Source organism: Gallus gallus, chromosome 4, assembly GCF_016699485.2.
Source record: "Gallus gallus isolate bGalGal1 chromosome 4, bGalGal1.mat.broiler.GRCg7b, whole genome shotgun sequence".
Classification (NCBI taxonomy): Eukaryota; Metazoa; Chordata; class Aves; order Galliformes; family Phasianidae; genus Gallus; species Gallus gallus.
Window position 1 is genome coordinate 29,665,003 of NC_052535.1, and position 13,247 is coordinate 29,678,249.

The 13,247-nt window shown below is 38.1% G+C and overlaps 1 protein-coding gene and 1 long non-coding RNA gene across 17 annotated transcripts in view; one reads left to right on the plus strand and one right to left on the minus strand.

Moving 5' to 3' along the window:
• Window positions 1-13,247, plus strand: part of LOC112532437 — a 102,765-nt gene that overhangs the window by 28,357 nt on the left and 61,161 nt on the right. The gene's annotated exons all lie outside the window — the stretch shown is intronic.
• The window catches only part of INPP4B (inositol polyphosphate-4-phosphatase type II B), a 287,734-nt gene that overhangs the window by 7,192 nt on the left and 267,295 nt on the right, over window positions 1-13,247 (minus strand). The window lies entirely within an intron of this gene.

Below are 13,247 nucleotides of genomic sequence, written 5' to 3' on the forward strand. Positions count from 1 at the left end.
CATGGACTTCCTTTAGGCAGTCATAGTAACGAGATTTCTATTTTTCTATTTACTATGAATATTCCAGGATGAAATGATATCTCTCCTTTTGTTTTTTTTTGTTTTTCTTTCCTGTCTGGACTTAAGAATACATCAGACTGTAACACAGTACTTTTTCAGAACTGCAAGTCCCAGGTATGCTGTTTGTCAAGAAAGAAAATACTAGTAGACCATCAAGAAACTACAGGCCAGTAAAGGTAGTATCACATAACCTCATGAAAATGGGAAGTAAAACAGTAGCAGCCTTTCTGACTTGCGTGTTTAAAAGCCATGTTGAGTATGTAGATCTAGGATATCAAAAGAGGAGAAAGAACTGCATCTAGATGTGGGATCCTGGGAAATGTGCTGATCAAAACCATTCCTTACATATTTTTCCTTCCAGAGAAGCCTTTAAGTATAAACTATTAATTTATTTCTTAGCTTTGAATTTTCAATCTGCATATTACACCACTAAATAAGACAACCCATAGTATTTTAAACAGTGAAATAAAACATAAAAATTAAACCTCCTAATGTTTGAGTAGTATCTAGGCAGTTACTGGTGTCAGCATGTCTGGTGCTTTTAATTTATGTTTTCAAGTGTTCAATGGAACTTGGATTGAATTCACACAGTATTTTAGAGTAGCAAAGCTATGTTTTGCTGAATTCCTCAGTACTGCGGCTTACACTGAAATAAATAATTGTGTTCTGTATCAGACCACTCTAGTTAACGCTTTTCTCTTAGGGTCCACCCCTCAGAACTTCCTTCCCCTTCTGCTCACAATGATAACGTTATCATTTGTGATCAGCCACGATGACTCTGTATTTCTCCTCACTAATTTTCTGCTCTATTATGCATTTTTACGTACTTCTAAAAACATGCTCTTTACTATTTTTCCTTTTTTTCTTTCTTAATCTCCTTGATTAATCCTCCAAGTTGGCCTCCTGAACATTTTACCACTCTTCCTCCTCCCTTTTCCAAATCTTTGAGGTGAGCCTCCTGGTTTAAGCTCAGCACACAGCCTTGTCAATTCCTCCTCAGTTTCACATTCTCAGTGCTTCTGAACTGTTCTTTTGGATATCTTCCATCACAAACTTCATGTGTACTTATGGCAGAGCTGACGCAGAGGCTCAACTCCCTTTTCTCTGAGTCCATCTGGGCAGCAGCACAGCTCAGTGTTCAGCAAGTTTGCAATCCACTGAATTTGCCACTGGTTAAGCACTTCTTTCTGGAGAGTATTAGTTTTGCATGCTGAAAGTTCATTCTAAGCAGGCTGAGCTAGATGCTTTCAGGGTGCCCCTATGGGGATGCAACCCTCCTGCTTCTGTAGAGTGTCCTGCTCTGTTTTACTCCATATCTCACTGACTGTGTGACAGTCTTTCATCTATGCTTCTAAAACTCCCATTAGCATCAGTGAGATTTATGCCGTTATAATGGAAATACAGACAAAAGCCATTTGTTCTTCTTTCTTTTTTTCTTTTTAGTAAAAAACCTCACAGTACATTTGTTCTTTGATATGCTGAAAAGAATGATCAGTGTCTTTCAACACAGTAAGTCCTTACCCCCAGGAAAACCACTGTGAACAGCTGATGCACAGGGACTTCTGTTCTACAAATTAGTCACATCATTCTATGCATGATTTGACAAGACATCCTCAAAAAAGAGCAAGGGGATTCAACTCCATTATTGAGAGGAATACCTAAACATGTTTTTAGTTTAAGAAGAATATTTCAACACGAACAGGTGGTTTGCTAAGCACTGCTAATACTTCTCAATGCACTGCAGCAACATCTAGCCAACCTTGAAGTGTTCTCCACAGTGACTGAAATATCTCAAGTGCAGGAGTCAAATTAATGAGAGTATACTTCTTTTGGTGATGAGCAACAATAGAGCAAGGGGCAATGCGCAGAAGCTGGAATACAGGAAGTTCCATTCTAATGGAAGGAACAACTTCACTGTCATAGGAGTGACTGCTACGAAGCACTGGAACAGGCTTCTGAGAGAGGTTGTGGAATCTCCTTCTCTGGAGATATTCAAGACCTGCCTGGATGCCTATCTGTGTTAACTTCTGGAGGGAACCTGCTTTAGAAGGAGTGGTGATTTCAACAGGTTCTGTTGAAAGAACAGAGAAAGAAAGAAAGAATTCTGCAAAGAGAAACAAAGAGGGGACCTACACTAGGCTGCCTGTAGTGTGGCAGCACTGCTTTCCCTGGCCAACCAAAATCTGGTTCGAGTTTTACTGCATTGAAAAACATGCATCCACTTGGTGCTATGCTAGTTGGATTTCTTTGGCTTCTGTTTGACAGAACACAACCAGAGCAGAGCTATATCTGACAATCGTGTTGTGAAGGTATAGCCAAGAGCTTTAGATAGTCTGTCCATCACAAAACATACTTTAAGAGCTCTGAAGTTACACAAACTGGAAAGGCAGAAGGCTTCAAAAATATTAAGTCTGTATTGCATACACACACACCTCATTTTAGGAGAACCAGTGAAAGCTTCTAAATCTGTAACATCTGGGGTCATGAACACCTTTCTAATTTAGAGTACAATTTTTATTCATTTACTTTCAAAATTAATTGAGTCTTTTAGCAAAGCACAAATAACATTGTGACAGCCGAGGGTGCTCTAAGTTTAATGATGATATAACCATTTCAATTTGCTTTCTTTCTCAGTTGTTGTTTTATCATCTTAAACTCCTATTGAGATAATACTGCATGCCTGTCAAACAATACAGAGCAAAACAGCAGTACTTTCTATTGCCTTTTAATTCAGATGATAAATTGAAGCTCAAGCAAATTGAGACAATGAAAATGGTGTGAGGAAAAAAATAAGCCTCTGAGGAGTCCTTTTAAAGTCAAGCACACATATGAGGGCACACTCCAGTTCCTCATTACCAATCACAGTGCTTGGCCATCCCTGTGCAGGGTTTTTAGATGAGACATTTTAATACTTTTCGGCTTTGCTTCTCCTGGTAGAACTTATCCAGCTCCAGCTGTTAATGATACTAGAAATCCTAAATTTTCCTAAAGCTGTGCTTCAGGTAAAATGGCTATGCAGCTTTCTATCAACACAAGCATTCCCACATGTGCTAGCAGTGACTTCAGTCTGAATTCATGCCTTAAAGTACAAATACTTTGGGGAATTCGCCTTTTTTTTTTTTCTCTCCTTCAAAAAGACTGAAGCAAGCAGTTTCTCGGCCTTCTGGGCTCTTCCTGTCAAACGCCAGTGCTGACTTAGAAAAATGGCAAAAGTGAGATGCTTCTTTTCAATCCCTTCCAACAATAGCAGCAAAGACATTTCTTCAAATAGAACTGATTGCTAGCAGTTCTCAATCTTATACAGTTTTGCTAACTTACCTCCTCTTCTTAAGACTATCACAATTCAAAACTTTAAAGGAGCTTCTCTTAAAGAGTTTTTCAAACCTCTCTCAATATTTTCAAACAGAACACTGTCTGCTTGCTTTTTAATTTTTTAAAAAATCTATTTTTAAATAAATTGTTGGAGTAAAAGCTACTTAATTTCTGCATTATTTGCGTTATTCTCCAAAGTTAATGCTCCAGTTGTATTAAGAAAAAGATCAGTGGTTTCTATGTACAGCACCATAGTTCTAGGAAGGCAGCCTCAACTTTCTCAAAGGGGAAAGATGGGATCCTCATGAGCATCTCTTGGCCATGATCAAGATACTGCACCACAACATCTGAAATAATAAAATGTGATTGAGAAGGAAGATCTGAGCCCTGTCCAAGAGGACTGCTGAATCAGCAGAACTCACTTAAAACAGCTAAAGGAATATTGGGCAAAAACTCTTTATGTTGAGAGATATAGCTGGTATAAACCTCCAACAATCTGTCAAAGAACAAAAGCTGTTTCTGCATCATTTTAAATGGAATATGTAGGAAGGGAACCACCAGAAACACTTTCTGCATCAACAATCTTCTCAGTAACTATTTTTCTCATCAATAACTTAAGTTTTCCTCAAGTCTAGATGGTATTCAATAAAGTAAAAAATGCCAAAAATCAATTTTTTGCCGCTTAGATGATCCTACAGTCACTACTCAGATTCAAAACAACTGGCAATACTGAAACAGAATAGCAGTCTCATATCTGAGTATACTGATGAATTCCACCAGTGATTTGGAGAGAGCTGTTACTAAGCATACAGCAGCAATATAACATATCTCCTACTGTGTGCATCACCTCGCCACACTAAACCTCCCTCATCTTGTTCTACTTTCGACAAAAGAACAGAACACAATAAGTCAGTTGTAAGGGACATACAAAGATCATCTAGTCCAACTGTGTGACCACTGCAGGGCCAAACAAATGTGAAAGCATATTGCTTGGGGGCATTGTCCAACTGGTTCTTGACTGCTGACAGGCATGGGGCATCAACCACCTCCTTAGAAAGTCCATTCCAGTACTTGACCTCCTTCACAATAAAGTTTTTCTTAATGTGCAGTGTGAATCTCCCCTGGCACAGCTTTGTGTCATTCTGTACTACAACTTCTTTCCCAAGTCTTATCTCTTCTGTCAGGATCCTCTATTTCCCTAGTGCATTCATCCTTCCCTTGCTTAATATATTTTATTATATTATTATTTTGTCATTTAAGAAACCTAGTGATACAGCACTCTAAACCTGCCCTCAGCAGTTCCATGTCACTGAAGCTGAATGGCAAAACCAAGTTCACTTTCAATTGCCTGTGTTCCCTTCCTTGCCAAAAGAGGTCACTGACCGCTGCTTGTCACGTGGAAACAGTCCTCTGGTTGTATCAACCTCAAAACTACCTAGAAGAAGGCTGGTCTCTGCTGCCCAGATTTCTGCCAAGAAACATTTAATAACCTTACTGTATAAAGTAACTAAGATCATTCCCCAGTGGTTTGTAATTTGTAGGTATGGACAGAGGCTGCAAGTCCTGCACAGCCATGCTGGTATCTTGGGAGAGATTAGTTTCAGAACCGAAAGAGTTCACAGGAGAGCTTCTTTGCCTGTCAAGACAGCTGGGTGGTTTTTGAAACATGATTTTCACCTATTATTATACTTCAAGTAGAAGATTTGCTGTTTGATCCTACTACTTACCAATACTGATGTGCAGTATTACACATCAAGTCTATAAAAGTTTCTCCTCTTATCCCCTCCCAAAATACGATTCTAATAATCTTCCCAGACCCTCTTCTATAAAGTATTAGGATTACATACAAGCAAAATTCTCAGGATAAAATTCCAAAAGTCTTTCCTGAGGAATTTCTCTCACAAAGAAATTTAATCCAATGTTCAAACAATATTAAAGCAAACACAATCTATATCGTAGTGCAGGAACAAAGCAAACAAAGAGAAACAGAAAGCCAACCAAAACCAATCACAACCAACCCACAAATCGACTCTCAGGTTTCCTAACCATCTGAGAATGTGGGAAGTGATGATAATGATGACATTCTTAAAATAAGTTTTGAATATACAGATGTTTCCCTTCCAAAAAGCTATGACACTGGTATTATTGGCTACTGAGTCACAATTCTTTCCAGTATGTTTATGTCACAGTAAGAGAATTCTACCAAGGATGTGATTATACATTTAGCTCAAAGAACACTGTGACACATAAACCTGTGATCAATCCTCTCTCACACATGATTAATAGGGTCTTAAATACTTCTTGTTGATAATGAAAAATCTTCATGAATCATCTCTAATCTTTTAGCAAAGATTTTCTAGCCTTTTTTCCCTGTGGTGAAGAAAAGTGGCAAAGCTAATTTAAGAGGCAGAAGAGGCATGCTGGACAATTGAACAGCCATTCATGAAGAATGGCACTAAAATCAGACACTAGCTCATAAATGCTCAAATCTATGGGTAGAAAGACAGAATTAAGGTCAAAGATAAACACTGGTGTAAGGAAAGGATCAATTATTCTATGTTGCATTTGGAACTCAGATCACTTCAATTGAGCAAAGTGTTGAACATCAATAGCTGTAAATTTGAATGTTCTTTGTGTTTTATATGTGCAAATTCAGATTGATATACAAATAAAGGGGAACATCACTGCTTCTGATTAGTGACATAAATTCATACCATCTTTCATGGGATGAAACAATGTGTAAGTTATAAGATAAATCACAGGAAAGATCTGACAACTGCTTTTCATCTCAAGCTAGCAGCAGATGCTTTCTACCAACATACTGATAGTGGTGCCTTTAAAAAAAAAACCAACACAGTAATGTTTAAGAGGTGATCTGTTCTGATTGCAGCCCTTTGCAATACACGCCACAAGGCTGTGTTCATGCATAGAGAGTTAATGCACATGGTGGTTGGTGAAGTTTAAAAGTGCACCTAAGCCTTATTTCAGTGCTTAGGTGTACCAGCAGCACTATATGCAAAGATCATCCTACTTCGGCTGTCAACCATAAGCCAGCTACATCAAAACACAAAGGCTGGGATGCAGACTCTAGTAATCTGGAAACGCCACCCTAACCATCATACCAAATAAGCCACCTTCTTTTTTTTTTAGCAGGCTGATTTTAAGAGTTTTATAAAACACAAGCAACACACTATCTGAATGCTAAGTGCAAAGCTATTTTGGTCTACTTGCTTCAGAACAAACAACAGGGCTGGACTGAAATCCTCACAAAGAACTGAGAAGTGTTTGTTATTCTTTCCAGTAATAGGCAATATGTAAAGAGTTTAAAAACAAACCTTTTCTGCTGGAAAGCTGGAATGGTGGTTAGACTTCTCTGGTTCTGTTTTTGCTTTTTGTTTTTTAACACTGCTTAGAGGACTGCAAAAAGGTTTTGGAGCCTCTTCTCAGAAGGAACTATTTTTCCTTCCAATTAGCAAGGAAGAGATTGAATTTGAAATCTTTTAAATAATCTATTTGTATGTACTTTAGAAGTCTTTTCTCTTTGTTTGTTGGCACTACTCACACCCTTATAAGAAAAATTTCGTGATGAGTACTGCTGCAGGTTTCTCCGTAAGTTTCAAACACACTTTCAGCTTAATTCATCCTCATATCAAAAAGTTAGCATTAGCATAGACCATCATTTTCAAAGCAAAAATAGCACTATACTGATGGGGAGAGAGAAGAGATGAAAACCCACACAGTTTTACTTCTATAATTTCCAGGAAAAAAAAACCTTTTAAAAATTTCTGATAACAATAGTAAAAAGAAGCAGTGTATTTAGTGCTTGCTCTCTTAAGCCTCTGCTAGCAGCAGGCAGTAAATAAATCAATTATCAGACAAGGGCAAATGTCTTCGCCTTTACAGTAATGCTTACAGTAAGGAAATGCCTTTCCTTACTGTTAGAATGAAATCAAGGACATGGTTCAGCTCAGTGCAGCCACAGTAATTCACAGTTTGCTGAAGATCAAAGATGCAGCACTCAAGGTATTCTCTACAAGCTACACTCAGGACTTCCTGAACGAAAAGTAGGAGTTAGTTCCCTGGGAGTATCACGTAACTTTGAGGTAAGTCACTGACAGACTGAAAAAAAAAAAAGCATAAAAAAGCCAGTTTACATCTTGACCTGGATTAAACGATCAAATATATTTAATTATTTTTTCTTTTTTACTATAGACTGCATTCTCCCAAACACACAACCAGATTTGTAGCAAGGTTAAATTCCAACCAGTCATCACTGCAATACCTTTGGAACTGCAGGTTGCGAAATGCTGCAGAAATCTGGCAGTTTCTCCAACCATGGAGTCTCTGATAGAGATACGCAAAGAATGAACGTTCCCCAGCATGTTTGCAGCAAGCTGCATGTGGAAGAGTGCAAAGCACGAGCGTAGTGAGGCATTCCTGCTAATTTTGGTGATTGTCATCACTCACAAATAAGCAGGATATGTACTATTTTAAAAATATATATATAATTGGAAAAAGAGAGTGATTTTACTAAGAAAATTCTAAAGCACATAAAATCAGAATCATCCAAAATTCTGTAGAGAACTTATTCACCTATCATGTAAGACCACTTTATTATGAAGAAGCAGCAAGCCAGCAGTACTATTTGAGCATTTCCTTCCTTCTTCCCCAGGAAGGAAAGAGTAAGCCAGTTGGAAGGTATAAATCTTTCCTCCCTGAGATAGTACGTACTTATCTCTGGTCTCCAGTGCATTTTTCCACTGTTGTGTAAACTGTTTATTTTGTAGGCTGGAAGGAAAACAGTTTAAGAAACATTTCAGTGAGACATCATCTCATGATGCTCCCACTTTAGATAAACACTGCACCAATTTTCCAGATAAACTCTGTCATTTGAAATATCTTGTGCTCCTAAAGCCCAGCACTGCATGAGATTGTGCTGGAGGCAATTCCAGCATCTCCTGTTTATGTGAATGCAGTTCCCAACCTACTCAGGTCTGAGAGACATTAACCCAGGTATTACCTGTGTTTCTGGTTGTGCTTTTCAAGTATTTGCCCTGAATAACTGTGAGCCATAGGTGAGGTGGTTAAACAGAAACCTGCACTGCAGACAAAAAGCAAGTGGGTTGCTAATTAGAAACACTTCATTTCCCTGAATGCACATTACAAGGGCAGGCCTTAAGGAATTCTGCTTCCCCTTTAATGAATAAGAAGTACTAATGCTCTTCAGAGCTCTTGGAACACGACCCACATGAACCTTCCTGGAAACACCATGTCCTTCAGGAAACCACGCTCAGGAAACACCTGAGCACTGTGGTAGCTCTCACAGGCCTCTCAGGTGCCTGCTCTTGGTCACAGAACCAAGGAATAGCGTAGCCCTACCCTGGTCTGAGCAGGCTGCTGCTCTCCTTGTCTTAGGACTGTACCAGTGTCTGCTGCACGGTACTTACAGGCTTCTGCTAACTGACCAAACTCCCTCTATAGCACACATCCATCGTGCTGATGAGAACATAGCAGGGACCAAGACTTATAAACTGCTCAAATCATCTTCTGTCACGAACACAAATATATATGGACAGATACAGTAGGGTCTTTAAAGATATATGCAGTTTTACTCTCAATTAACCTTTACCAAAAGCTAAATCAGCTTCCTATCATCTTACCAGAACACAGCTGACACATGTAAAGTGTGCTGGAGTCACACTCATTTTATTCTATTAGTATTTCATTCTGTGTTAGTTAAAAATAAATTCTGCAATGTGCTATTAATGCAGTGCTACTGACGGCTTAAATACAGTCAATAAAACGCAAAAGCTGCAATTAAACAATAAAAGTAATTTGTAGAAATTATTGCTGACTAGCTACAGGCATCACTTCTTATCATCAATATACACAGGGGCAGGGCTGGCTTTTGCACTGTTTACGTACTACTAGATTAATGACATCCTTCTTACTAAGTTACAGCACGGCTAAAGCATGCAATTAGCAAAAATGCTCTAACCTGTTTTTGTTCTTTGCATGAATATTTAAGGGCAGTAGATAGATGATGCAAAGAAAGCTAAAGGCATGTGAGTGCAAGCCAGCAATTGCACATGTCAGAGAAGTCCGTATATCAATGCAGAGTATTCTGCTGCATAAAATAATAAATGACGTTTTCCCAAGTATGGTTATTAGAAATGAAATACATGCAGAACTCTGTAAAAAATTTTAAACAGGATAATCTATGCTAAGATGAAACTATTCTCATTTAATGGAAATTTCAGTGGAAAAAAAATGACAGTTTTCAATTGTTTCTATAACGTTCTCTTGCATTCAGGATAATTAACAATTGAAGAAGTAACAGACAGCCCGAGGGCAAGGGAAGAGTAAGCTACCAAACATTTGTTTCCTTAAAGAGGAGATACTTTATTTGCAAAGTTTTCTCCCTCTCTCTTTCCTTCAAATGATTAGCTGCATATTTTTTTCTAAGGAATAGTAGCTATAATGCTTTAAGTAAACAAATCACCTTAGTAGGAAAATTAGAACATCACTCACTGAAACACTGAATAGTGTTTTGAAAAAAAAAGTTTGATAGATTTATCTACTTAAAATATGTAAGTATTTGCAGAACTCATAGTGCTCCACAAATGATTTAAACTACAGAAACTTTGTGTCTGGGAGAGCTGTCAAATTTTAAAGTCAGCTCCCAGTACATACGAGGAGCAATTCAGGATAACAGTATTTTAAGTTCATTGCTACTGCTGTCTATATAAACAAGGAAACTTAAAAGGAAGAAAAAAAGATTAAAGGGGAAAAAAAAGAATAAAGAAGAAAAAGGGGACGTTTACCCCAACAGCAAAGCATGAAATAGGTATTTTATCATAGGAAGTAAGTAGACAAACAAAGGAAGCAGCCTGAACAGTGCAATGGGTGCCAGTTAAACAGCAATTAAAAAAACAAAGAAGGGCACCACTAAAGTAACTCCTGCTTTCCCTGAGCCCACGATAAATGCATTGGTGCCCCATGCTAGATATATATTTAAAACACAATGGGTAGAGTGCTGATGCCAGAAAAATTTCTCCCTTTTTTTTTTTTTGTCCTCCTCACTCTGTTTCACTTTCAGTTGCTTTGAAGGATAACTACACTGTGCATTGAGGCAAATCCTTTAAAAGGCAGCACATCATGTACTCCCTGACCTGCAATATCAAGTACTTAGGTGCCAGATTTAGCAGCCCAAGCTTCCCATATGTGTATAGTGCATCACCAGACTGAGCCAGGTGAGGTAGTTACCCATCCTCCAAGGTGTGTACTGGGGACTTAAATTCTTAACCTGGATATTCATGATAGTTACCTGTCATTTTACAGCAGAAACAGCTGAATTGTGAGTGTTTTCAGAGTTCAAAGAGCTTTGTAAAAGATTTATCCACTGGCTGATTGCCCACTTTGCCACTCCTCACCTTGACAGAGTTTTTGTATCTCCAGCCCATACACAGGGCTATCACTGCAAAACTCACAAAATGAATGAAGGAAACCTTGGATTTCCTTTCCAGCACCACAAATTATGTTGAACATGATGCCTAACAGTATAGGCTTTCAAGCTCACTTGACTACAGACTATTTTAAGAGGAGAGTCTAGACTTTTTTCTGTAGTGTGAATAAAAGGAAAAAAAGATTTATGAGTGAGCAATTAACTGTTTTGGGCTATGTTACAATGTCGTACAGATCATTAAGCTCTGCAACAAGACTATTTCTCTTTTAGCATTCCACAGCCAATGAAGTATGGATAGCAAGTTTAAAGTTTTTATTTTGCTTTAAAAGATCATTTGACTTTTCCTCTCCATTGCAATACATAATTCATTTAATAAACTTTATAATAAAGAATTACTAAAACCACTGCTCTATTCAAGGATTACAATTCAGATGGGGTTCATTTAGTTCCATTAGTTTTAACATCCGTGTTTCAAGTTGCTGATTACTTCAAAAGTAGCTATTGAGGTAATACACTGCATCATTTACAAAGGAAATTGGATGCTTAATGCGTTTTGTAGTACAATGGGAACAAAGTGGTAGCATTTGCATAAAGGAGCCCACTGTAATACCAGGTTTTGATCCTGTCTGGGAAAAGGTCTTTGACTTCTTATGAGCCAGTGTGGACTCCTTATTCCATCTGGCTAGGTATTGCCACACAACTAAAGTCCAAATATGGGAAGGGTTTGCACCACATCTGTGAAAAGTTAAATGTGTGGTAAAAGGATGCTTTTCAGTTTAACTAATTGCACGGACCACTTGTGGAGAACAGACTTACCCAGGAAGACTGATCACAGCACCATGAAGGTCTGCATATCCCTCTATTCCTGTATGGCCTGCACTGTTGCTTAAAGAGGGATCAGGACAGCCCAGCAAAGACCTTGCCCTGAGGGCGTACTTCTGGCCAGTATTTGTTGGTGGTGTTCCTTTGACTTTGCTAGAGCTATGTCAGTTTATTTTGGGGGACATTGCGTGTCAATAAGTACATGATGCGTGTGGCACAAGCTGGTATTTGAGAAAAGGCACTCGTGACCTTTAAAGGACAATTTAAAGGAGACGGTGGCAGTTATCACCACAGCATCCACTGGGCTGCACAGCTGGGATTGTGCAACACCTGTGTGATTTTTGTTTTTCAGATGCTTTTAATTGCTTTGATAATTATCTGCTTCAGAGGGTCACTCTCTACCTAACTCATCATTTCCTAAAATTACTACATTAGTCACAATGCTTTTATTCTTCTGGGCTTTTTTTTTTTTTTTTTTAAATCTAGGTAAATCTAATTCAAAGCTATTCACATAGCTGAATTCCAAATGTTTTTACTATATTAACTGTAACAAGAGGTTAAAGCAGAAGATTTCAGTTTTTAAACTGCTTAAGAGACAGATAGACAGACCAGCCCTGTGCCTCAGAAATACCTGTACAGCGTCCGCGCACAGTATAAGCATGCAGGAGAGAATCAAAATGTTGACTTCATTATCACCTAATTTCAAGTTTTACCTTGGAATTAAACTTAAATCGAGACTGAAATGAATTTTGTTATCCCAATTGTGCTGCACAGACAATGATTCCTTCTGACAGCAGAAAGAATGATTGCCTTTGGGAATGAGAACAGAATTTCATGTACAACTGTCACAAAGTAATTTCAAAAAAATCAGCTAAGACTACAAATATCATTACAGACTGCTGTGCTGCGTGTTTGCTCTGCACCCTCTTACCAACAAATACCTGTTGTCTGAAAATGAGAAAAACTTCTGAGTTAAAAACTGCTTTGTGTATGTAAGTTTCATTATTTTCTTGGTGTTTCAGCACCAAGAACAACACTACACCACACCACAGTATGAAGAGACTGAATTTTCCCAGCACTTTTACTTCAGCAAAACCTTCATCTATAAACAAGCATTTGCACCTGAAGATGGTAAAGTTGTGGAGCCACACAACATGAAGGCTATTAGCTAAGCTTTAACTGCCACACAAGGCATGCAAAACAATCAGAAACCACAATGACAGAAAAAAAGAGTCCTCAAAAAATTGTTTCTTGGGTGTACAAATATTTGTAAAGTTTCTAAGTAGTGTTTGAAAAATACATTAAGTCACATAATAATGCAGCAGCTTGTGACAAAATAAAAAGCCCTGCTTCCTATATTTTCTTCGAATGACTGTGGATGTGTTACATTCAGTACTGTACAGACTGCCATATTTAGGAAGCAAAACTGTGCTGTATGCAGCATTAACTTAAGCACCATGAAAAGGTGATTTCAATCCTCTTCAACCAAAAAAAACTTACCCACTTTTAATCTACCTTGCCACACCAGCATTAGCTAAATGGGTCAGCAGTTGAGAATATATTATAAACTAGAAAGAATAAGGCATCA